The 24,666-nt window shown below is 42.6% G+C and overlaps 1 protein-coding gene across 2 annotated transcripts in view; it reads right to left on the bottom strand.

Moving 5' to 3' along the window:
• The window catches only part of CHRM2 (cholinergic receptor muscarinic 2), a 277,488-nt gene that overhangs the window by 162,263 nt on the left and 90,559 nt on the right, over positions 1-24,666 (bottom strand). For both annotated transcript variants that reach the window (XR_005748038.1, XM_040345683.1), the window contains exon 2: positions 5,964-6,053. The gene's annotated coding sequence lies outside the window, so the exon portion shown is untranslated. The remainder of the gene's footprint in view (positions 1-5,963; positions 6,054-24,666) is intronic.

Here is a 24,666-nt window from a genome sequence, read left to right as displayed (position 1 = left end):
TGCAGTCGCTGTAGATCCGAGGGGGACATGCAAGGAAAATAAAAAAACAGCATTTTAGTTCACACATGATTGGATAATAAAATCAGCAGAGCTTCCCCTCATTTCAGATCTACCCCTCAGATTTACAGCGACTGCACTTCCAAGTGCACTTTCAGTAAAATTTCAAGTGCACTTTGCACTTGTAGTTTGCACTTGTAGGAAAAGCATATGAAGGCATTGCCGGGGGGAGTACTGTGATCTCTGTGAAAGGTAAAAAAAATCCTAATAGGGTTAGGCCTCTAAAAGCCCCTCCATGTTAGCCTGTGTCCATGCACACATAAAATGTCAGAGGCGTTTGGAGGCATAAGTGTTTAGGGGCAGTAGAAAAAAATCACAGCCTGGGTTTCCAGGAGCAGTAAAAACGAGCTGTAAAAACGTAAAACGCCCAAAAACACGGCTAAACGTGTCTAAGCGTGTCAAGCCAAGTTTGATGTTTTTATATTATAGGAAGTGTTTTTAATGAAAAATGCCAAAGCCAAAAAACTTGCAGGAAAATCGCAATAACGCTAACGTAAAAACGCGACTTAACATGAAAAAAGCCATTTTTTAGCGCTGCTGTATCGCTGGCATTTTTAGGTGAAAGATATTGGGGTAGGTTTCTCTCTATGATGTCATTGGCTCTGAGTGTGGGCTCTGTTTAGTATATTTTGCAAATATAGTAAAGTGCAATAAATATTCCCCGATTCCAGAGAGCCTGTGTGTGGGAAACATGAATATTCTGTCAGTGTGAGCCTTTGCACGTCACCCACGTTGCCATTTCCTGTGCAATTAACCGCCATGCAAAGGCTTTCGGTCTATCAGAGAGACATCTCCGGGATTTTCCAGCATTTTTTCTCCTGAATACGGCTTTATGTACAGCAGAAGAAACATATAATTAGTGAAAAATAATAATCATTTGAATCAGATCTGGATGTATGTACCAGATGTGCCCTGACATGGAAAGAAGTGTGACTGATCGGCTGTGTAGTGTTTCTGGGAATACGCAGAGAGAATAGGCACTTCACCGCAGAGGTCTCCTCCAGGCACTTGTGAACAGTGGTGGAGACTCTTGTAGATTGTGCTGATTACAGGCTCTAGGAAACCGCTGAATTTGTATGCATTAAGTAAAATCTTCCTCCAAGTAAGTGGAAAAATGACCTCTCACTACAACAAGTGGGGATTAGCAGGAGAGAGGCCATAATGTATGGTCATGTGACCAGATTTTATAAGGAACAGTCAGTCTTACGCTAATCCATCCATGCAATCTCTCTTTCCACGGTATATCTTCATTCCTTCTTCGGTTTATCTTTCTAAATATTACTTAATGTTTTATCCATCTGTAAACAGAAATCTCTCCCCCCCCCCCTTTCCTTTTTTCTTTCTTTCATTACTTCCCTCCTTCATTCTTTTCTCTTTCTTTATTCTATTTTTGCTTTCTTCTCTATTCACATCCTATCCTTTACATTCCTTCTTAGGGCTATCCGCCCGGCGGCACATCCTTTCCTTCCTTCATTCCTTCCTTCTTTCCTCCCTTTCTCCCTTCCTTCCCTCCTTCTATCCTTTCTTCCGTCCATCTATTTTTTTTAATTTCTCTCTTTCCTTTTCATATCCTTTCCTTCCTTCTTGGGTCTCTTTCTGTTGTTCTTTCTTTCTTTCTTTCTTTCTTTCTTTCTTTCTTTCTTTCTCTTTCTTTCTTTCTTTCTCTTTCTTTCTTTCTTTCTTTCTCTTTCTTTCCTTCCTTGTATCCATTCCTTGTATTCTGTCATCCCTATTTCATTTTTCCATTCCATGCTTTTTTCTTCCTTGTTTATTGATCTCCTTCTTTCTTTCCTTTCTTCTTAGTTCTATCTAATATTTGTTCTCACTCACTGATCTAACTAATATCTTATATCTCTTTCTGTTCTGTTTTTTCCTTCCCTCTATTTTATTTTATTTTATTTCCTATTCATATCCTTTCCTTCCTCCTTATGTCTTTCTTTCTTTCCTTCCTTCTTATGTCTTTCTTTTTTTTCCTTCTTATGTCTTTCTTTACTTCCTTCCGCATTTCTTTCTTTCTTTTTTTCTTTCTTTCTTTCTTTCTTTCTTTCTTTCTTTCTTTCTTTCTTTCTTTCTTTCTTTCCTTCCTTCTTATGTCTTTCTTTCTTTCTTTCCTTCCTTCTTATTTATTTCTTTCCTTCCTTCCTCCTTATGTCTTTCTTTCTTTCTTTCTTTCTTTCTTTCTTTCTTTCTTTCTTTCTTTCTGTCTTTCTGTCTTTCTTTTCTTCTTATGTCTTTCTTTCTTTCCTTCCTTCTTATTTCTTTCCTTCCTTCTTATGTCTTTCTTACCTTCCTTCCTCCTTATGTCTTTCGTTTCTTTCTTTCTTTCTTTCTTTCTTTCTTTCTTTCTTTCTTTCTTTCTTTCTTTCTGTCTTTCTTTTCTTTCTTTCCTTCTTATGTCTTTCTTTCTTTCCTTCCTTCTTATTTCTTTCCTTCCTTCTTATGTCTTTCTTTCTTTCTTTCTTTCTTTCTTTCTTTCTTTCTTTCCTTCCTTCTTATTTATTTCTTTACTTCCTTTTTATGTCTTTCTTTCCTTCCTTCCGTCCTCCTTATGTCTATCGTTTCTTTCTTTCTTTCTTTCTTTCTTTCTTTCTTTCTTTCTTTCTTTCTTTCTTTCTTATGTCTTTCTTTCCTTCCTTCTTATGTCTTCTTCCTTCTTTCTTTCCTTCTAATGCCCTGTACACACGATCGGTCCATCCGATGAAAACGGTCTGATGGATTTTTCCATCAGTTATCCGATGAAGCTGACTGATGGTCAGTCGCGCCTACACACCATCAGTTAAAAAAAAACGATTGTGTCAGAACGCGGTGACGTAAAACACAACGACGTGCTGAAAAAAATGAAGTTCAATGCTTCCAAGCATGCGTCGACTTGATTCTGAGCATGCGTGGATTTTTAACCGATGGACGTGCCTACAGACGATCGTTTTTTTTCTATAGGTTTTTTATCCATCAGATAATTTTAAAACAAGTTCCTAATTTTTTTAACCGATGGGGCCCACACACGATCGGTTTAGTCTGATGAAAACGGTCCATCAGACCGTTCTCATCAGACAAACCGATCGTGTGTACGCGGCATTATGTCTTTCTTTCTTTCCTTCCTTCTTATGTCTTTTTTTTTTTCCTTCCTTATCTCTCTCTCTCTTTGTTTCTTTCTTTCATCATCCTTATTTAATTTTTCTATTCTATGCCTTTTTCTTTCCTTGTTTTCCTTTCTTTCCTTCCTCCTGGAAATGTAACACCTGGAAACCGACAGTAAAAAACGTCCGTTTTACAGCTTTTACATACTGAGTTTATGCGAGTTTAGCAGCGGTTATGAGCGTTTGGGGTTAGAAGCGTTTTTTTAAAGATAACCTCAGGAGACTCTCCTAAATATCCACAATACAAGTACATTTTTTTCAGACATTCTGCGAGGCCCCGTACACACGACCGAGTTTCAACATGTTCTCTATTTCCTCGTTGTTCAATGAGGAGAGTCGGCCCGCCGAGATCCTCGGCGGCTTCCACACTGAACTCGACGAGGAACTCGATGTGTTTGGCACGTCGAGTTCCTCGGACGTGTGTACGGGGCCTCAGAGAAGAGAAAGAAGTGTGCTTGTAGATGGCTGTCTTATTTTTTTGTGTTTTCACTATAGATCCCATCATGAGCGTGTGTGAGGAAGGGCTCTTGATGTTGCTGAGGATCTGAAGATGTAGAAATTTGTATGAGAGGACCTGAGTTCATCACTACTGGACTCCTCCATTGATGCAGGTAACAACATGTGGTGTCATTTGTGTTTTTCAAAATTTTTATATGGTCAAACATTGTGTTTTTTTTTTCCAGAAATGGTTTCCCCATAAAAAACGCTTTTAACGCATATGCGCATAAAAGTGTTTCACAGCGGATACAAGAATTTAGCGTCTGAAATGCCAGTGAGCTACAGTTCTGAATGTGATTTTTCTGTTTTCAAAAAAATGCCACTAAACTCAACTGCCTTTAAACTACTATACATGACACATAAGATAACATAAAGGAGAGTTCAGGGAATGCTGAAAAAAACGCCCAACTGCTTCTAATCTTCAGTTTAGCAGCTGGAGTGCACATGAGACCTAGTTCTATCTAATATTATTTCTCACTCACTAATCTCACTAATGCCTCGTACACATGGCCGGACTTTCCGAGACAAAAGTCAGACGGGCTTTTTTTCTTGGAAAGCCCGGCCGTGTGTAGCCTCCACCTGACTTTTTTTCTCAGAAGTCCGACGGACCTTAGACCCCGTACACACGACCGAGTTTCTCGGCAGAATTCAGCCAGAAACTCGGTCGGAGCTGGATTCTGCCGGGAAACTCGGTCGTGTGTACACTTTTCAGCGAGGAACCCGTCGAGGAACTCGTCGGGCCGAAAAGAGAACATGTTCTCTATTTTCTCGTTAGTCAATGGGAAAAGTCGGCCCGCCGAGTTCCTCGGCGGCTTCCACACTGAACTCGACGAGGAACTCGATGTGTTTGGCACGTCGAGTTCCTCGGTCGTGTGTACGGGGCCTTAGATAGAGAACCTGTTCTCTTTTCTTTTCGTCGGACTTCTGACAGACTTTTTTTGCATGGTCAAAAGACTGACTGTGTGTACAAGGCATAATATCTTTCCTCACTCCCTTCATTTCATTCTTCCTTATTTTCTTTCTTTTTTTTCTTGTCTATCCATTTTCTTTCTTTTTTTTTTTTTCTTACTTTCTTTTTTTTTTTTTTACTCTTTCTTTCTTTTTTTCTTTCTTTCTTTCTTTCTTTCTTTCTTTCTTTCTTTCTTTCTTTCTTTCTTTCTTTCTTTCTTTCTTTCTTTCCTCTTTTTCTTTTCTCCTCCTTCCATTCCTTCTTAGGTCTATCTAATATTTAAAGCGGGGGTTCACCCTAAAAAACAAATTTTCTTTGTCTACCATGCCATCCAGCATACTAGCGTCAGCTACAGTATGCCTTTATTTATTTATTTTCCGCTGTACTCACAGTTTAATCCATTAGTTAAGTTACAGACTCCCGCGGGAAATAGGCGTTCCTATGAAGAGGGGAACATGATTGACGGCCGGCTATGGCGCGTCACGCGTTCCGAAAATAGCCGAAATAGGACTTGGCTCTTCACGGCGCCTGCGCAGTCAGCTCCTAGTCTGTGCGCAGGCGCCGTATAGCGCCGTGAAGAGCCGAGTCAATCATGTTCCCCTCTTCATAGGAACGCCTACTCCCCGCGGGAGTCTGAAACAAAACTAATGGATTAAACTGTGAGTACAGCGCAAAAAAAAAAAAATAAAGGCATACTGTAGCTGACGCTAGTATGCTGGATGGCATGGTAGAAAGTTGTTTTTTAGGGTGAACCTCCGCTTTAAAACAGTTTCCTTTCCTTCATTCTATTTCTCAATCCATTATTTTTTTTCTCTTCCTTGTCTATTTACTTTCTCCTTTCAGTACTTTCTTCTTCTTTCCTCCATCTTTTCACATTTTTCCTTCTTCCCTCCCTCCCATTTCCCTATACACGCGCACACACTGGGTGCAGTCCTCATTAAAAGAAGGCTTTCCTTTAGAACACTGGTATGCAATGCTGACCCTGCGTGTGATGGAAAATACAAGTACTATAGATATGGAACGCATCCAGAGATGAAGCACTATCTCCAGTTTAGTGAGAATGTGCAGATGTGGAGAAGGCTTTATCTGCTGTCAGCTCCTACAGTGCTGCGAAGTCTCTATAACATATAGCTCAGCACACAATGGCTGCCGGTACATGGCCTCCACCTGAAGAGGGTTTCCCCTACAAGGAGAGATCTCTCTGTTCCTGTCCAGAATAAATGAACCAAGGTTTCTACATATAGTCAGCTAGGAGTCGCCTAACGCATTGAGACAGGGCACTGATTGAAATCCTTATTTCATTTAAGGCGAAACCTTCCTACCTCGGTCGTTGTATAAATTGGGAATCCTAGAGCGCGATTAAATCCTGCAGAGCCTGAGAGAACGGTGCCAGCAATCCATTGAAAAACTTCCTGCAAAAGAATAGAGCGTGCGTCAGTATTTAATGCACCATCGTCACATGAATAAACAAGCAATAAAACAAATAGGATACTGTATATTGCTTCATGAGACTCTGTCACTAACCTAAAAAATTTCCGTTAAAAACAAAGCAAAATCATTTAAAATGCTTACTTGCAGTGTTTCTATTTTCTGTGAATTATGCACATTATAGCCTTCCCTTGCACTTCCATGCACGTCATAGCGCTCTCCTCTTCTAGGAGTGTATAAATACTTGCTTGTGCTGGCCCAGCTCTTCTGCTCCTCCCTATGTAGCAGTGTGGAGGAGTGAAGAGGAACGCTATATAGCAGGGTTCTCAAACTGGCATCATGTCTCTGCCTGTGGGAGTCATGCTTGTAGTCTGCCTTGCAATGACTCATGGTAGTGACTTGTAATTTTGTAACAGCTGGAGGGCTGCCAGTTTGAGACCCCTGCTGTAGAGCGTCATTGAGTGATAGCTCTGAGTCTCCTGGGGATGCTGACATCATTTCAAATATGGCAGCACCCAGAAGCAGTTTCAGGGCTTTTTACTATCTACACGAGGGGGGCTTTTACAGGTAAATACCATGCATGAAATATATAAAATTCACTGTGCTCATATATTCTTCATGTTCTAACTGTAAGGCCTCGTACACATGGACGAACTGTCACGACACTATACGCGGTGACGTGGCCGCGCCGTCGACGCGACGATGACGCGGCGACGTGTGCGGCCCTGGAAGGTCAATGCTTCCACGCATGCGTCGAATCACTTCGACGCATGCGAGGGCTTTCGGCCGAGCGGACATGTACGGTGAGTCTGTACAGACGACCAAACATGTCCGACGGACAGGACAGGACAGGCTTCCAGTGGACATGTTTCTTAGCATGCTAAGAAACATTTGTCCGCTGGAAACCTGTCCGATCCGCCGGAAAATTGTCCGGTCGGACGTACAGACGACCGAACATGTCCGCTGAAACTGGTCTGCGGACCAGTTTCAGCAGACATGTTCGGTCGTGTGTACGGGGCCTTATGCATTTCACTTTTTGTAGAGTGGATAGTGGTGCTCACCAACCCAGGCTTATATACCAAACTAACTTAATTGAAGCTAACAAATTTTCTATACCATGAGACGTTATGGTACCAGTATTGAAATGATGTTTATCTCTATCTATGTGTTATTGAATGACATATTTGTGTACTGTACACTTTTCCTTTCTCTATAAAATAAGATTGAATTAAACAATAGTGCACATATAATCATATAATAATGTGAAGATTGTTCTTGAAATGAATGGTCTAGCGATGGGATCTCTTTAATTTTTATTATTATTGTTTAATTGGCTTTTCACATTTTTACAGAAATGTTAGTTTATTCATGATCTGACGGACTGAAAAGTGTTGGATGCTCGGAAAAGGGAGATCTATACTGAGGGGGGTTCGCTGCTGGGGGGAAGGGGTCTGTACTGGATAGGGTTTATAGTGTGGTTTGGGCTGGGAAGGGTGGACTGTACTGGGGAGGACTGTACTGATAAGGGTCTGGGAGGGAGAGGTCTAAACTGAAGAAGAGGGCCAGTGGGGGGGGGGGGGGCTGGCTTTGGGGAAAAGTCTGTACTGGGGGATTGGGTCTCTTGGGGGAGGGGGGCAATTTGTGCTGTGGGGAATATTTCTAACTGGGGGGAGGGAGTAATTTTTTATTGTACTCTGTACACTGGCCTGTGCGTGATGCTTCCTGATGACGCACGATATACTGCGAAACGCGTAGAGGCTTCTGGGTAAACGTCACACGTCATACGTCACTTCCTGCCACTGACCCGAGGCTTGGAGCACAGGCCAGCCACGGGGATTCACATGCTGTAGAGCAGCTTTACACAGTACTGCTAGAAATACCTGGTGCCGGTCTGGAGGCACTTATAAATGTGAGTGAGCATTAATACCAGTGTTTAATTATACTTTTATAATAAAAAGCTCAATATATTGCGCAATGATCGGTTCTTTGCATTTTAGGAGAGCTTGAGAAAATACTAACAAGGAAATCCATGAGACGAATATTGGCATATCGGTTGAACAAACTGATAGTTTGGTTCCTAGGTGTGGAGTGAATAGCCCTAAGTTAAATCAAAGGCGTTTATACAATCTAGTTCTGGTGAGTGCCCACTTCAGAAGTTGGTGGTGGTAGCACAAATTGGTGGAATAGCAGCTACTTTTTTCAGCACGGAGTCACACCTATGAGGACTACCAAATACCTTTGAAGAGGTTCACAAACTTTGCTATGGGAACATTTTTATGATTTACACATGTTAGCACTTATGCTATGGGACTTTGTTATGAGCACATTTCAATGATTTTCACATGTTGTTTTCTTTTTGTATATATTGTAAAGTAGCACTACACTAATAATATATTGTAGGGTTGGCGCAGTTACCATACCCCATTTTTTTTCACTGTTTGAACACCCCCCAACATTGGCGGTGTACACTGTACTGCAGTAGACCCATAACATTCAATAATTGATTAGAGGGTTAGAGGTTTTATTTTGCGCCGGTGACACAGCTTCTAACTACAGATTGTTGTGTTAAGCTGTGACACTAAACCCTAAAAGCTGATTGGTTACTATGCACTGCTGCACCCGATTCCGTGTGCACCAGTTTTAGTAAATCTCCTCCTTTGCTTTACATTTCATATTTCTGACCACTGCATTTTGTACACTGGCTTTCTATGACATTCTCCAGGCCACTGCACTTTAAGTACATTGTATAATCCTAAAGTTTTCATTAAAGCGTAACCAAAGGTAAAAATACTTCAGTTGATTAGCCAGAATGAAATTATGTCACTCTCGCGTACGCATGCGTCATTTATCCCTGCACACAGGCTCTATGCCAGAAATGTGAACTGAGCTGCACATGCAGTACAATCCTGTCACCTCCCCACCCCCAGCCTATAATTGGTAAGTAAAGGAGTAGCAGAAGACTGGTCATGTCATCTTTCTCCTCGTATGCCTCGTACACATGACCGAGAATCTTGTCGTAAAAGAAACGTTGTTTTCCTCGACAAGGTTCTTGTCAAGCTTGACGAGATTCTTGTCAAGCTTTCCTTGCATACACACTGTCGAGACAAAATCTCGTCGTTCTCAAACGCGGTGACGTACAACACGTACAACGGCACTATAAAGGGGAAGTTCGATTCCACTGGCGCCACCCTTGGGGCTGCTTTTGCTAATCTCATGTTACCGCGTGTTAAGTAAAAGTTTGGTGAGAGACGATTCGCGCTTTTCAGTCTGTTACAGCGTGACGAATGTGCTATCTCGATTACGAACGCTACTTTTACTGAAGGCGCGCTCCCTTCTCATACTTTATTCTGAGCATGCGCTGGTTTCGAAGCATACACACGAACGTGTTTCTCGTCGTAAACCAGCCCGACAAGAAACACGACGAGGAAATTGAGACTCCCGATGAGAAAAAAGAGAGCATGGTCTCTTTTTTTCTCGTCGAGATCCACGACAGTTTTCTCGACGAAAAACATACACACATCCATTTTTCTGTGCAAAAAAGCTCTGCCAGCAGGTTTCTTGATGGTTTTTGCCGTGTGTACGAGGCATAAGTTTCTGTTTCTTATCAGCATACAACAGTTTTAAAAGTTGAGAAGATACAATAGCTTATACAGTGGGGATCGAAAGTTTGGGCACCCCAGGTAAAAATTTGTATTAATGTGCATAACGATTGATTGATTGATTTAATAGATTTATAATGCGCCAAATACTGACCCGTCAGGGCAGTGTCTAAGCGAAGCCAAGGAAAGATGGAAAAATCTCCAAAAGGCATCAAATTACAGATTAGACATTCTTATAATATGTCAAAAAAAGTTAGATTTTGTTTCCATCATTTACACTTTCAAAATTACAGAAATTGCAGAATTAATATCTTGTACTGCCCCCTTTGGCAAGCATCACAGCTTGTAAACGCTTTTTGTAGCCAGCCAAGAGTCTTTCAATTCTTGTTTGAGGTATCTTTGCCCATTCTTCCTTACAAAAGTCTTCCAGTTCTTTGAGATTTCTAGGCTGTCTGTCATGCACTGCTCTTTTAAGGTCTATCCATAGATTTTCAATTATGTTGAGGTCGGGAGATTGTGAAGGCCATGGCAAAACCTTCAGTTTACGCCTCTTAATGTAATCCCCCGTGAATTTTGAGGTGTGTTTAGGATCATTATCTATTTGTAGAAGCCATTCTCTCTTTAACTTCAGCTTTTTCACAGATGGCATCAAGTTACCATCCAAAATTTGCTGAAATTTTATTGAATCCATTTTTCCTTCTACTCGTGAAATGTTCCCTGTGCCACTGGCTGCAATACAACCTCAAAGCATGATTGATCCACCCCCATGCTTAACAGTTGGACAGAGGTTCTTTTCATTAAATTCTGTGCCCTTTCTTCTCCAAACGTACCTTTGCTCATTCCGGCCAAAAAGTTCTATTTTAACCTCATCGGTCCACAGGACTTGTTTCCAAAATACATCAGGCTTGTCTATATGTTCATTTGCAAAGTTCAAACGCTGATTTTTGTGGTGAGGACGTAGAAGAGGTTTTCTTCTGATGACTCTTCCATGAAGACCATATTTGAACAAGTATCTCTTTATAGTGGAATAGTGTACCACAACTCCAGTGTCTGCCAGATCTTTCTGGAGGGATCGTGCAGTCAAACGTGGGTTTTGAATTGCTTTTCTCACAATCCTGCGAGCTGTTCTGTCTGATATTTTTCTTGGTCTTCCAGATCTTGCTTTAACTTCCACTGTTCCTGATGACTGCCATTTCTTAATTACATTCCGAACTGAGGATATTGACATCTGAAAACGCTTTGCTATCTTCTTATAGCCTTCTCCAGCTTTGTGAGCGTCAACTATTTTCAGTTTTCTAGACAACTGCTTAGAAGAACCCATGGTGCTGATTGTTCGGGCAAGGTCAGATGAGTCTGGGCATTTAAAACCTTTGAGGCCTTGTACAGACGAGCGAACATGTCCGATGAAAACGGTCCGCGGACCGTTTTCATCAGACATGTCCGCTCGGAGATTTTGGTCTGATGGCTGTACACACCATTAAACCAAAATCCCCGCGGACAGACAGCGCGGTGACGTGGCGGTGACATTGACGCCGCCACGTCCGCACAACCCGGAAGTAAAATGCTTCCACGCATGCGTCAAATCCATTCGGCGCATGCGGGAGATTTCGGTCTGCTGGTTAAGCGTACTAACCAGCGGACATGTCGGACGGACGGGTTTCCAGCAGATAAGTTTTAAAGCATGCTTTAAAACTTTTGTCTGCTGGAAACCTGTCTGCTAGGCTGTACACACGGTCGGATCTGTCCGCTGAAACTGGTCTGCGGACCAGTTTCAGCAGACATGTTCGGTCGTGTGTACAAGGCCTGAGATTGACATCACCTGGTCTTCCCAGACGATGATTGAGAACAATCCGACACTGGCAGGTCTCAGCTTTGCAAAGGGGGCAGTGCATGCTATAAATTCTGCAGGGTGCCCAAACTTTTGTAGACGCCATTTTTTTGTTTTCTGTAATTCTGAAAGTGTAAATGATGGAAATAAAATCTAACTTTTTTTGACATATTATAAGAATGTCTAATCTGTAATTTGATGCCTTTTGGAGATTTTTCCATCTTTCCTTGGCTTCGTTATGCACATTAATACAAATTTGTACCTGGGGTGCCCAAACTTTCGATCCCCACTGTACCTTACAAGCACTAGATATAACTAGCTTCCTGACAGTAATCTCCTTACTTGTAATAAACATACATATTCATGTGTGAGACCTTATTTAATAAAACGTGTGGGAACTTTCTACAATATATTCGTCTCCAGTGATTTTAATTATTCAGCTCCTGCTTTGCCCAGGGGTAAGTAAAACATTACACGGTGATGGCGGTATGAAGTGGAATTGTTAGTGTTTTGTTGTCTAAAATTCACACATCTTTAATTAAGCTGCAATCAATAAGTAATTTATTATTTAGGCAAGAAATCAAATGCAGTAATTAGATGTCAGTAATCGTTCTAATAAAACAAGAAACACATCAAGCTATCACTGTCTCTGAAAAGTTCCCCTAACAATTGAAACTTAGATAGTGTTGTCTTATCGCTCACCAGTGCTTTAAGTGGGCCAAAAGAGGTGCCGGTACTCTATTAGGCGCCGGTTCCCCCCCACCCCCTCCCCCCCCCCCCCCCCCCCCACCATCATTAAAAAAATAGCAGGTCCCCTCACCATTGCAAGCCAGCACCCCCCCCATCAAAAAAAAATAGCAGGTCCCCTCACCATTGCAAGCCAGCCCCCCCCCCCCCCCATCATCATTAAAAAATAGCAGGTTCCTGTACCATCGCAAGCCAGCCCCCCCACCATCATTATCATCAAAAAAACATCAGGTCCCCCTCACTCAGCTGTGACTCAAGCTCACGGCGGTCATCTGTCACGATGCTCCCCCACTGGGATCTGGCGCGCTGATACATGTCCCACCCTCCTCCTCTAGACCAGCTAGTGTGACAGACAGCGCACTGACTCTATCACACGTCACAAGCTAGTCTTCTCTAGGAGGAGGAGGGCGGGACATGTATCACAGCGCGGCGCGCTCTTTTTTAAATCCTCCACGGCCCGAAGCCGCAGCAAAGGTACAAAAGAGCCGCATGCAGGCTCCGGAGCCGCGGTTTGCTGATACCCGCACTAGACACTCGGCGGCGAGAAAAAAAAAAAAACCTTGGTCATCCTGGGGCTGCGTTCCGGTACGGGAAACCCACGTACTGGGCGCACGGAGAGGTGCTGGTACTCTGAAGGGCCATTTTTGGAAGTGGCGGTACTGAGTACCGCCGTGTTCCGGCCCAGTTAAAGCACTTTCGCTCACCATTCATGAACAGATGTCCAGCAGTTGGCTGTTGGGCTGCCTATCAAGTCTATGGGTTAAGCTGGGTAGACACACTGAGCTTTTTTATTTGTTTAACCCACATCAACACAATAAATAAATGTTGATGTCGGGATCTTCCCCTCTGTATCTTTGTATTCTGACAGCAGGGAGAAATAGAGATGCTAAATGGTCACCAGGAGAAATAAAAAGGGTCACCTCACCCAGTGCGGACACAGACAGAAACCTGCCAGTGGGTTTTGATCCTTCCCCATCATCTAAAACTAAAACAGTTTTGGCCACAGCTTTATAAACTGAAGTTTAATCTGAAATATAGAAATTATAAGCCACACTCCAAAACTGAGCTCTTCTTATTTGCTTTTAATGTTTTTCAAAAAGACTGCATGATTTATCAGTCTCTTTCTCTTCAGCCTCAGCTGCACAGATGAATGAATTGCAAGCACTCTGAGGCTTCTTGCTTATTCACAAATCGAAGCATACTAAACACAGTTTGCTAGGCTTCAGTGATGAATGGACACAGGAGTAATTGGTACTGATCACTCACTGCGTTCATTCAAAAAGGAAGGGACATATATAATATATTTACTGGTCCCTCCATCCTAAAACATCCCCCTATGTGCACGCAGCAGCTCCCAGCAGGCGAGGAGAGGAAGAAAGCTGGCAGTGCTGAGGGGGAAAGGGGCACGCAGGGAGGCCAGGACAGCAGATGGAAGTGGCGCTGTGCTAAAACCAACCCCCTCCGCTGTGAAGCCAGAGGGAGAGAGGAGGAGAAGCTGACAGCATTGCAGCGGGAGGCAGAAGAGGATGGGTGTCTGCAATAAGACAGTACAGCTGGCGAAATATACAAAACCTTGTTGACCACAACATCATTTTAATATGTTGCCCATAACAAAAACGTTATCATTGTGATCATATGTAGAATGTGAATTCAATGTAAGTATGACTTTTTTTAAAGCAAAAATATTTCTCACCACATCCGGCACAGTTTTAGAAGTGCTAATTGGACCTGGTTACAGTACAGTGCGATATTGATCCCGGCACAACCAGATACACAGGTGACTCTACTGATATGCGGCGGATGTGGGCACAGAGCTCATAAGTGGCGCTCTCCCGGGATCTGCCGTTCGTCAATTAGGCTTCTGGGAACAATTCAGCCTAAGTGTGTGGTTACATAAATACATCACGGAGAGTGTAGCTATGTACAAGTGTGTGCCAGCGGGATCCGATTCCTCGGCTATTAAACACAAACCATCCCTGCCCTTCGCTGGCAATTATGCCATCCCTGTAGACTCAGCAACTGCGGCTTTTAGCAACCAACCCTAGGCTGGTTTACTAGAAAAATGACAGATTCTCATTGACGCTAATGTTGGTGTTTGCACATTGCACTATATTGTCTGAAGTACATATGCAGGCCACTATTGCTTCTGAAAATACTAAGTGCTTGGCTTTATCTGGTTTTTCAATCACAAACACAGAACAGGCGTACAGTAAAAGAAATTCAGAATTTCTTATATCTTTCTATATCTTTATGTTCTGTCACTATATCGTTCACTGTGGCTTTAATAGGACCTATCATTAGATATACACTCACCGGACACTTTATTAGGTACACCTTGCTAGTACCGGGTTGGACCCCCCTTTACCTTCAGAACTGCCTTAATTCTACAGTGGGGATCGAAAGTTTGGGCACCCCAGGTAAAAATGTGTATTAATGTGCATAACTAAGCCAAGGAAAGATGGAAAAATTTCCAAAAGGCATCAAATTACAGATTAGACATTCTTAAAATATATCAAAAAAAGTTAGATTTTATTTCCATCATTTACACTTTCAAAGTTACAGAAAACAAAAAATGGCATCTGCAAAAGTTTGGGCACCCTGCAGAATTTATAGCATTCACTGCCCCCTTTGCAAAGCTGAGACCTGCCAGTGTCATGGATTGTTCTCAATCATCGTCTGGGAAGACCAGGTGATGTCAATCTCAAAGGTTTTAAATGCCCAGACTCATCTGACCTTGCCCCAACAATCAGCACCATGGGTTCTTCTAAGCAGTTGTCTAGAAAACTGAAACTGAAAATAGTTGACGCTCACAAAGCTGGAGAAGGCTATAAGAAGATAGCAAAGCTTTTCCAGATGTCAATATCCTCTGTTCGGAATGTAATTAAGAAATGGCAGTCATCAGGAACGGTGGAAGTTAAAGCAAGATCTGGAAGACCAAGAAAAATATCAGACAGAACAGCTCGCAGGATTGTGAGAAAAGTAATTCAAAACCCACGTTTGACTGCAAGACCCCTCCAGAAAGATCTGGGAGACACTGGAGTTGTGGTACACTATTCCACCATAAAGAGATACTTGTACAAATATGGTCTTCATGGAAGAGTCATCAGAAGAAAACCTCTTCTACATCCTCACCACAAAAATCTGCTTTTGAACTTTGCAAATGAACATATAGACAAGCCTGATGCATTTTGGAAACAAGTTCTGTGGACCGATGAGGTTAAAATAGAACTTTTTGGCCGGAATGAGCAAAGGTACGTTTTGGAGAAGAAAGGGCACAGAATTTTATGAAAAGAACCTCTGTCCAACTGTTAAGCATGGGGGTGGATCAATCATGCTTTGGGGTTGTATTGCAGCCAGTGGCACAGGGAACATTTCAAGAGTAGAAGGAAAATGGATTTAGCCTAGGTTCACACTGCTGCGAATTCAAAATCGCTGTAAAATGCGCAATTTTACCGCGATTTTGCGGCTGCGTTTTTTCGGGGTCGATTTTGGCCGCAATTTAATGTAAATCGCGGCCCGAAATCGCAAAAAGTAGTACAGGAACTACTTTTTGAAATCGCAGATGCGGCGTCGCACTGATTAGGACAGTGCCATTGCCGACAATTGCCGCCGATTTGAGATGCGATTTGACATGTCAAATCGCATCTCAAATCGTTCCAAATCGTACCCAGTGTGAACCAGGGCTCAATAAAATTTCAGCAGATTTTGGATGGTAACTTGATGCCATCTGTGAAAAAACTGAAGTTAAAGAGAGGATGGCTTCTACAACTGGATAATGATCCTTAACACACCTCAAAATCCACAGGGGATTACATCAAGAGGCGTAAACTGAAGGTTTTGCCATGGCCTTCACAATCTCCTGACCTCAACATAATTGAAAATCTATGGATAAACATTAAAAGAGCAGTGCGTGACAGACAGCCCAGAAATCTCAGAGAACTGGAAGACTTTTGTAAGGAAGAATGGGCAAAGATACCTCAAACAAGAATTGAAAGACTTGGCTGGCTACAAAAAGCGTTTACAAGCTGTGATACTTGCCAAAGGGGGCAGTGCAAGATATTAACTCTGCAGGGTGCCCAAACTTTTGCAGATGCCATTTTTTTGTTTTCTGTAATTTTGAAAGTGTAAATGATGGAAATAAAATCTTACTTTTTTTTTTTACATATTATAAGAATGTTTAATCTGTAATTTGATGCCTTTTGGAGATTTTTCCATTTTTCCTTGGCTTCGTTATGCACATTAATACAAATTTTTATCTGGGGTGCCCAAACTTTCGATCCCCACTGTATGTGATCAACAAAGTGTTGGAAACATTCCTCAGAGATTTTGGTCCACATTGACATGATAGCATCACACAGTTGCTTCAGACTTGGGGTAATTAAACTTGTTGCCTTACCTGCTTTAAATTAGCCTCAGAACCTGTGTAATTCATATGTTTTCGGGGTTTAAAGGGATGAGGTGACAACCCTAGTCATCATCTACATTCTTCATGGCCAATGCAAAGATGCTAAATCATGTAAATCCCTGTGCCTGGGCTGTTCTTTGCTGTAATCACATATATCAGACACAAATTAGCTTGATTGCTGGATTCACAAATTTCATTCCCCCATTGTGACCCCCAATTAATACACAGACAAAGTGTCATGGATCCAAAAATGGCAACAGCACCACTTTATTTAAACACAATATACAATTAACAAGTTACCCACCATAAACCGTTAACCAAAGACAATAAATGACTCAACAACTGTTGGATTCCAACCCCCTAACCTGCCAAGCTGCTTTTTCTTTCGGACCCCGTTGACATACACGGTAGGCAGTGCCGATTCGACCTCCCTGGGGCCCTAAGCAAAATGACACGTCACATTAAAGTTGAGAACCGGGGGGGGGGGGGGGTGTTCTGCTGTCGGAAATTACATCTTACATTAAAGTGAGAAGCGGGGGGTGCTGACTTCTTACCTCTTCTCCCATGCAGCCAGCGAGTTGAGGAGCGGGTGAGGGGCCGAAAATGACTTCTCACCAGATGTGGCCTCTAGTAATTTGCGGGGCCCTAAGCGGCTTGCATAGTGAGCCTATAGGGCGGATCGGCCCTGAGGGTAGGCCATTTATATGGATACACCTTAATAAAATGGGAATGGTTGGTGATATTAACTTCCTGTTTGTGGCACATTAGTATATGTGAGGGGGGAAACTTTTCAACATGGGTGGTGACCATGGTGGCCATTTTGAAGTCGGACATTTTGAATCCAACTTTTGTTTTTTTAATAGGAAGAGGGTCATGTGACACATGAAACTTATTGGGAATTTCACAAGAAAAACAATGGTGTGCTTGGTTTCAACGTAACTTTATTCTTTCATGAGTTATTTACAAGTTTCTGACCACTTATAAAATGTGTTTAATGTGCTCTCCAGTGACATGCGGCGAGTGCTAAGCTGTGGGCTCTTGCTGAATGAAGCTAGGACAGCCACTGATGTTTCTTCATTAGACCCCTTTCACACTGGATACGCCTATAGCGGAGCGTTAAAATTGCGGTAAAACACTGCTATTTTACTGCGATTTTAAGGCTCCGCTATAGGCGTATCCAGTGTGAAAGGGGTCTAATGAAGAAACATCAGTGGCTGTCCTAGCTTCATTCAGCAAGAGCCCACAGCGTAGTCACTGGAGAGCACATTGAACACATTTTATAAGTGGTCAGAAACTTGTAAATAACTCATGAAAGAATACAGTTACGTTAAAACCAAGCACACCATTGTTTTTCTTGTGAAATTCCCAATAAGTTTGATGTGTCACATGACCCTCTTCCTATTGAAAAAACAAAAGTTGGATTCAAAATGGCCGACTTCAAAATGGCCGCCATGGTCACCACCCATCTTGAAAAGTTCCCCCCCTCACATATACTAATGTGCCACAAACAGGAAGTTAATATCACCAACCATTCCCATTTTATTAAGGTGTATCAATATAAATGGCCCACCCTGTACTATAAATGAAGGAGGGCGGGTGAGACAACTTTATCCTCTCGTCAACTCTTCCAGAGTAATCCTGACAGCTTCTACCCCTTCACTGTCAGCCCCCAATCAAATAGGGCCTCTTGTTCCTACAATAACATCTTACATTTTAGGATACATTCACACTTCAGTGTTGGCAACTTCAGTTGTTTTTTTGCACATTTTCAGGCTCAAACTTTTTTGTTTTAGACAATGGAACGCTATTTACTAGTAGGAGACAGTTGTTAGATACCAAAATGCACAAAAAATGGAGTCTATTTGGGGCCAAAAATGCACGATCATGCATTACAGGAACTGCTGCACTTTTTCTAGCGTAGCTGATATTGTTAGTGGGCCCTTAATGAAAGATGGATATTTTGAAAAATAATGTGGTTGCTGTATATTGTTAAATGCCAGGAATTTATAAACGTAGTTTTATAAAGCTACTGAAAAAAAATGTTGCTGCTACATTTTTGGCACTCATATAGGTTTTATAGGGACACCCACAAACCTGAAATGGGGAAGAAAAAAAACTAGGGCTGTTACTGATCAAAATGTTTGTGTTAGATTAATCGTTTTTTTTTAATCGATTAATCGACTAATTTTGATTAATTATAACGCACATACAGATCCAACTACTTTTAGCTGATCTCCTTGCAGGCTGATTCCCAGTGCAGCTACCAACCACTGGAAAAATTAATAGCAGAATACAAAAAACACACAAAAGGCAGCGCTTGGTGGGAATAGCATTAAAACTTTTATAGTCTTCAAGTAGGTAACAAAATAAATATTGCACTGGAGAAAAAAATCGATGTAGCTACATAAACTGTAAAAATGGTGCGAGTAATACCAAACGGTACCAAAAGCAGTCATAAAAACATGTAGCTAAGTATGATACTGGCATAAAAATGTGTACAATGATACCACTGCTGAATCCAGATGAGGAGAGGTTAACATCAGTCCGTCGGCATGTAGATGTCCCGTGAAGGGAACTATCACAACTCCCAGTGGATGGCTGTAGAATCCCAGGTTGATAGAGGGAAGTGATAGAGGGAAGTGTAACAGCCCTTGCGTGTGGCAGATAGTAAGGTCCCGCCGGCATGCACATATGAAGGCACAGCAAAGGAGCCCTTCAGATGGACACGGCAAGCCCCGCCGGTGTCCGTGACGTCACCGGATCTCCGACGGAACTCCCTGAAGGCCTGGAAGCCGGCGGAGAGGTGAGTACCAATCAAAAAAATGTTGATCGATCAAAAAAATTAAAGATTAATCGATGAATTAATAGTTAATTTCCACAGCCCTAAAAAAAAAAACATTTGAACCTTGCTATCAGCATCTAATTTTACAAAATGAATGGGGCTTTATTAACACTTGAAACAAAATCTTTTTGTTACAGAGATGTAATAATTGGTAATCAGTTTTGGCTGAACGGAACCTTTGTGTGGTTTGCTACTTGTGCCGGTGTCTTTACCAGGACTCATACCAGTGTACCCCCCGCTTTCCATATCTCCGGGATGCCATCATTAAGCTTTCAGGAATGGTTAGTGGTGTGTGAGGCTTTAGTGAAATCTGCCTTGACCTCTAGCAGGTTGTAGCAGGAGCTATTATTGCTATAATGGACTAAATTGACTGATTTTGTGCTCTCCCCCCTCCTGTGTCTGTTGCTATAGCAATAGGAGAAAAGTTTTTTTTTTTTTTTTCGAGCAGAGCGGGGGTCTACGATGTAGGAGGACACAGGTACCGTCTCTAGCTTATAAGACGCTCCAGATGACAGTGACTCATTCACAGGTTAATTAAAGCTCCTTCTTATTTCATCTTCATTGCAGCTCCATAGGAGACATACTAGTGGCAGCATTTAAAATGATATCCATTCACATCCAATTAACTCCCCTATAAATCATTTCTTATCAGTGTTTTCTTATTACTAAATGTAATTAGATATCGTCAATGTACTTTGTGGTTCTTTACAGAGTATACAGAGGTCGGAGGAAGGGACCTACGACTTGGGTGTGTTTCACTTTTGACCTCATCATGTAGAAGACAGGACCAAGGGTCATGTGTGGTCAGCATTATAGCTCATTCGAACAGCGGGCCAGATTGTGCCATTAAGATTCAGCTAAACTTTGCATGTGGGCACAGCAGTTGTCTGTGCCATGGCTGCGTGCAAACTGGACCATCAACTATGTCCAGTTTGTGGATGGCCAGAAATGCCAGTCAGAAGCTTCATTTGCATGTACTTTAACCTCTGGTATGAGGGGATATATGTTAACAGCAGTGGGATCAGCCTTTGGCTTGTACAGGGTACAAATGTATCTGCTGGCTCTTCACACACAAGATGTATGTTGGGCTGGTTTTTCTACAGGCAAGAATCACAGATTCTTACTGGAGGACACCTGTCTAAATAAGTCCTTATATTTCGATTAGTACAATGCCGTTGGCAGACGCTTGTCTACATCACGCCTTAATAAAGGTCCCTTAGTGCATTCTATCTTGATTCTGTAATGCTCAAGTCCTGAGGAAGAAGGCTTTTCCCCCCGAAACTCGTAGGTTGGATTTGATGCCCTTACCATTAAACATTTCAAAAAGACGTTTAAGTGAAATTAACTTTTCTACCAGGTGCTCCTCAATACACATCCAAGAATTTACCTCCTACTGGGTGTTCTCTTTGTTGCCAGAGAGGTAGCAGCCTAGGACCAGAAAAGGTCCATCCACACTATATTTTCATCATGGATCTTTTTCTTTGATGGAAAATGCACTTTACTGTATATCCATCAGAACCAAAGTTCTGGATAGGTCCAGTGCTATCATACACACATTAGGAGTCTAAAGCCCTGTAGACACTATGAGAAAATCAGAAGAAAAATTCCGTATGAGGCATAATGTGTACACAACTTTTGACATATGATGCCAACTTTGCAAACTAAAATTCCCAAAGGGACAAACTCCAAAAATGTTCTTAGAAGTCAACAGAACAGGCAATTTTAGTTTAATGTGTACCGTTTTCATACAATTTTTGTGCGAGAAATCCACAATACAAAAAAACCTTTGTCGTACGAGAATTTTTAGACATTATTTTTATCCTCGGTTGCGACTTGCTGTGAAACATTAAGGAAAACCGGCCGCATTCTTCTAGCGTGTACCCCACTTAAGTTGGAGGAAGACCTAAGGTTTTTGTTCACAGTTGGAGGTTATGGTAATTAAGCTTTTCTTCAATTCTTCTCTAGTTTGTAGTGCTGTCTGTGTCACAGCTGGCGGAATGTATCCTCTCTATTTTCCCCATGGACCATGGTCAGCATTACTTAAATTGATGGAAAATCCAAAATTTTACAGCTGTCATTGCAACAGGAAGTGGGGGGAAATTGTCCAGTGGAACTAGGATTGCCAGCTGTCTGGGATTCAACCGGACAGTCTGGGTTTCAAATCGTGTGTCCAGGATTCAGACTGGCTGAAACCCGGACACAATATTCATAATGGACTGTGGCTCCCCAAGTAACCAAGTACCACAACGGCTGAGTGCATAGGGGTGCGCACAGGCCCCATCCCCATACACAGACAGGAGAGGAGAAAGGGCTTGATCTGCTCCTCCTCCTCCCACCCCTACCCTTCTGTCTACCCACCCATGCTCCAATCTCCGGCGTTCTGTGCCTCAGCAAAGGGATGTGTGGGCTGGAAATTTGAAGCTCAGGAACCGGCAGATACATCATGGATGAAAGGTGTCGATACCTGAGCCTCCATCCTCGAGTGACTAAGTCTCCTCGCTGCTCTCTTCTGCCTCCAAGCAAGTGAGTACACTGATGTAAGAGGGTCTTAGATGTAGGGGGTGCCCTGTGGACTCTGATGTAAGGGGTGCTCTGGAAATCCTAATTTAAGGAAGAATGCTGGGAACTCTGATGTAAGTGGGAGGTTTCGTGAGCAGAAACCACCTTCCATCAGAGTTCTTCTTCGTATAAGAGTCAACAGCATTCCCCCTTAAAAAATGTTTTGCCGTGGTCCACTAAAGTGTTCGGATTCGGCTTGAAGAAAAGGTTGCATCCCCAAGTGGAGCTATCTGTCTAACACTGATGACACACAGGCGACTCTGAGGCCCCGTACACACGACCGAGGAACTCGACGTGCCAAACACATCGAGTTCCTCGTCAAGTTCAGTGTTGAAGCCGCCGAGGATCTTGGCGGGCCGACTTTCCTCATTGAACAACAAGGAAATAGAGAACATGTTCTCTATTTGGCCCGACGAGTTCCTCGTCGGCTTCCTCGCTGAAAAGTGTACACACGACCGAGTTTCTCGGTAGAATTCAGCTCCGATCGAGTTTCTGGCTGAATTCTGCCGAGAAACTCGGTCGTGTGTACGGGGCCTCACTCTAGTGATCCTGCTGCTGACAATTAGTCTAAATCACCATTACCAGCTGTCTGTTGGCCCCTATGAAATCACTGCCTCTGTAGCTGAGGAAACAAGATGTCAATCCTGTTGCTAGCGATCAAGATTCAGCAGCGTTCGGACCAGTGACAGAGAAACATCTTGCTGCATCCAGCTACAGAGGGAACAATTCCATAGGGACACACAGGCAGCCTTTTTAGCAATTCTGCTGTTTGCAATTTGTCGCTAGCGGTAGACTCGTCAGTGTGTCATCATCAGCCTTGGAGGGGATGTCCTCTTGCTTTAAAGATATTGGCCCGGATTCACAAAGTACTTACGCCGACGTATCTCGAGATACGCCACGTAAGTGCAAATATGCGCCGTCGTATCTGTGCGCCGTGCCCACAAAACTAGATACGCCTGAAAATAGGCTTCACCCGTCCGACGTAACTTGTCTACGCCGGCGTATCGTGGGCGCATATTTACGCTGGACGTATTTGGCGCTCCCATTGATTTTCTATTCACATATGCAAATGAGGGAGATACGCCGATTCACGAACATACATCCGTCCGACGCAGTGCGCGTAAAGTCATACGTCCGGCGCAAAGTTATGCCACATAAAGGAGGTGTAACTCAGCAGCATCCATGCAAAGGGAACACAAGCCAACGTATTTTAAGTGGTTTACGTTGTACGTGAATAGGGCTGTGCGTAGGATACGTTCACGCCGTAGTCAGTGATCCGGCGTATCTTAGGCAGTTGTTCCGACGTGATTCTGAGCATGCACACTGGGATACGTCCACGGGACGGCGCATGCGCCCTTCGTTTTAGGTATTTGTATGGCACTCGGCCCATCATTTGCATGGGGTCACGCCTCATTAGCATGGCTCACGCCCACTTCCACCTACGCTGGTTTACGCCGAGGGAACCCAGCGCAGTTTGGAAGGCAAGTGCTTTGTGAATTCGGTGCTTGCCACTCTGCGCGACGTCGGTATATAGTTCACTACGACTTTAAAGCAGAAGTAAACTTAGCTTTCCTCGCCGATATGTTCACCGGGTCTTTTTATGGGCTTGGAATCTTCAGTCATTTTTTATTGCCCAGGCCAGAATGATGTAACTACTGTACATGTGCAGGAGGGATACATTCTGACGCAAGGTATGCTGAGAATGCGCAGCTCATTCTACGTTTTAAAGAAGATTACGAACAGACAAAGCAGCGCTTTTCTGCAATACAGAGTCTGCCTGCTCACAATTTTAAAAATGTTCTGCTTTATTTGTTTTTAGCACAATATTTTCCAACTATAGAAAGAAGACTATGTAATGTGTTACATTGTATATGGTGTTTCAGTACTTTTCCCAGGCGCATAATAAAAATAAAGCCTGTTGTTCAGAAAATAGAATATATCAATTGTCTGGTACTTCTGCAGAGAGTTGAATTCATTGTGCAGTGTGTGGCCATTCCTGACACCAGGAATGCCGCGTACACACCATCACTTTATGTGATGAAAAAAAATGACGTTTTTAAAAACGTCACTTTAATTGACTGTGTGTGGGGGAAAACGTCATTTTATGTCTTGTAAAAAACGACCAAAAAAAATTGAAGCATGCTTCAATTTTATGTGTCGTTTTTCAAAAGTGCACTTTTTACTTCACAGAAATTGACCGTGTGTAGCAAAAAACGTCGTTTTGTAAGACGTTTTTTCATCCACGCATGCCCAGAAGCTACTTCAATGGAAAAACGTGGTGGAACGTAACCTCACTTTGCAAGAACATTGTGAGAAAAACGATGGTGTGTAGGCAACTTCGTCTTTGAAAATTGAAGTTTCAAAAACGTCATTTTTTACTTCACAGAAAGTGTCGTTTTTTTTCATCACATAAAGTGATGGTGTGTACGGGGCAGAATAATAAAGTAATAGGCATGAACCAGGAAAGTAAAAATCTGCTCCTATAGTGCGCAAAAAACTTTCGGTGCGCCGCTTTGCTGATGGAATATCTTCCTTTCACTGCTAGAGATGAAATACTCCGCTACCTGCAGACGAGGCTGAGTGTAAAACTTTAATGAGCTGCTGTTTGCTGAAATCT

The sequence above is a fragment of the Rana temporaria genome, chromosome 3, assembly GCF_905171775.1.
Source record: "Rana temporaria chromosome 3, aRanTem1.1, whole genome shotgun sequence".
NCBI lineage: Eukaryota > Metazoa > Chordata > Amphibia > Anura > Ranidae > Rana > Rana temporaria.
The sequence above is the reverse complement of the archived record's forward strand: the minus strand, read 5'-3'. Positions and strand labels throughout refer to the sequence as shown.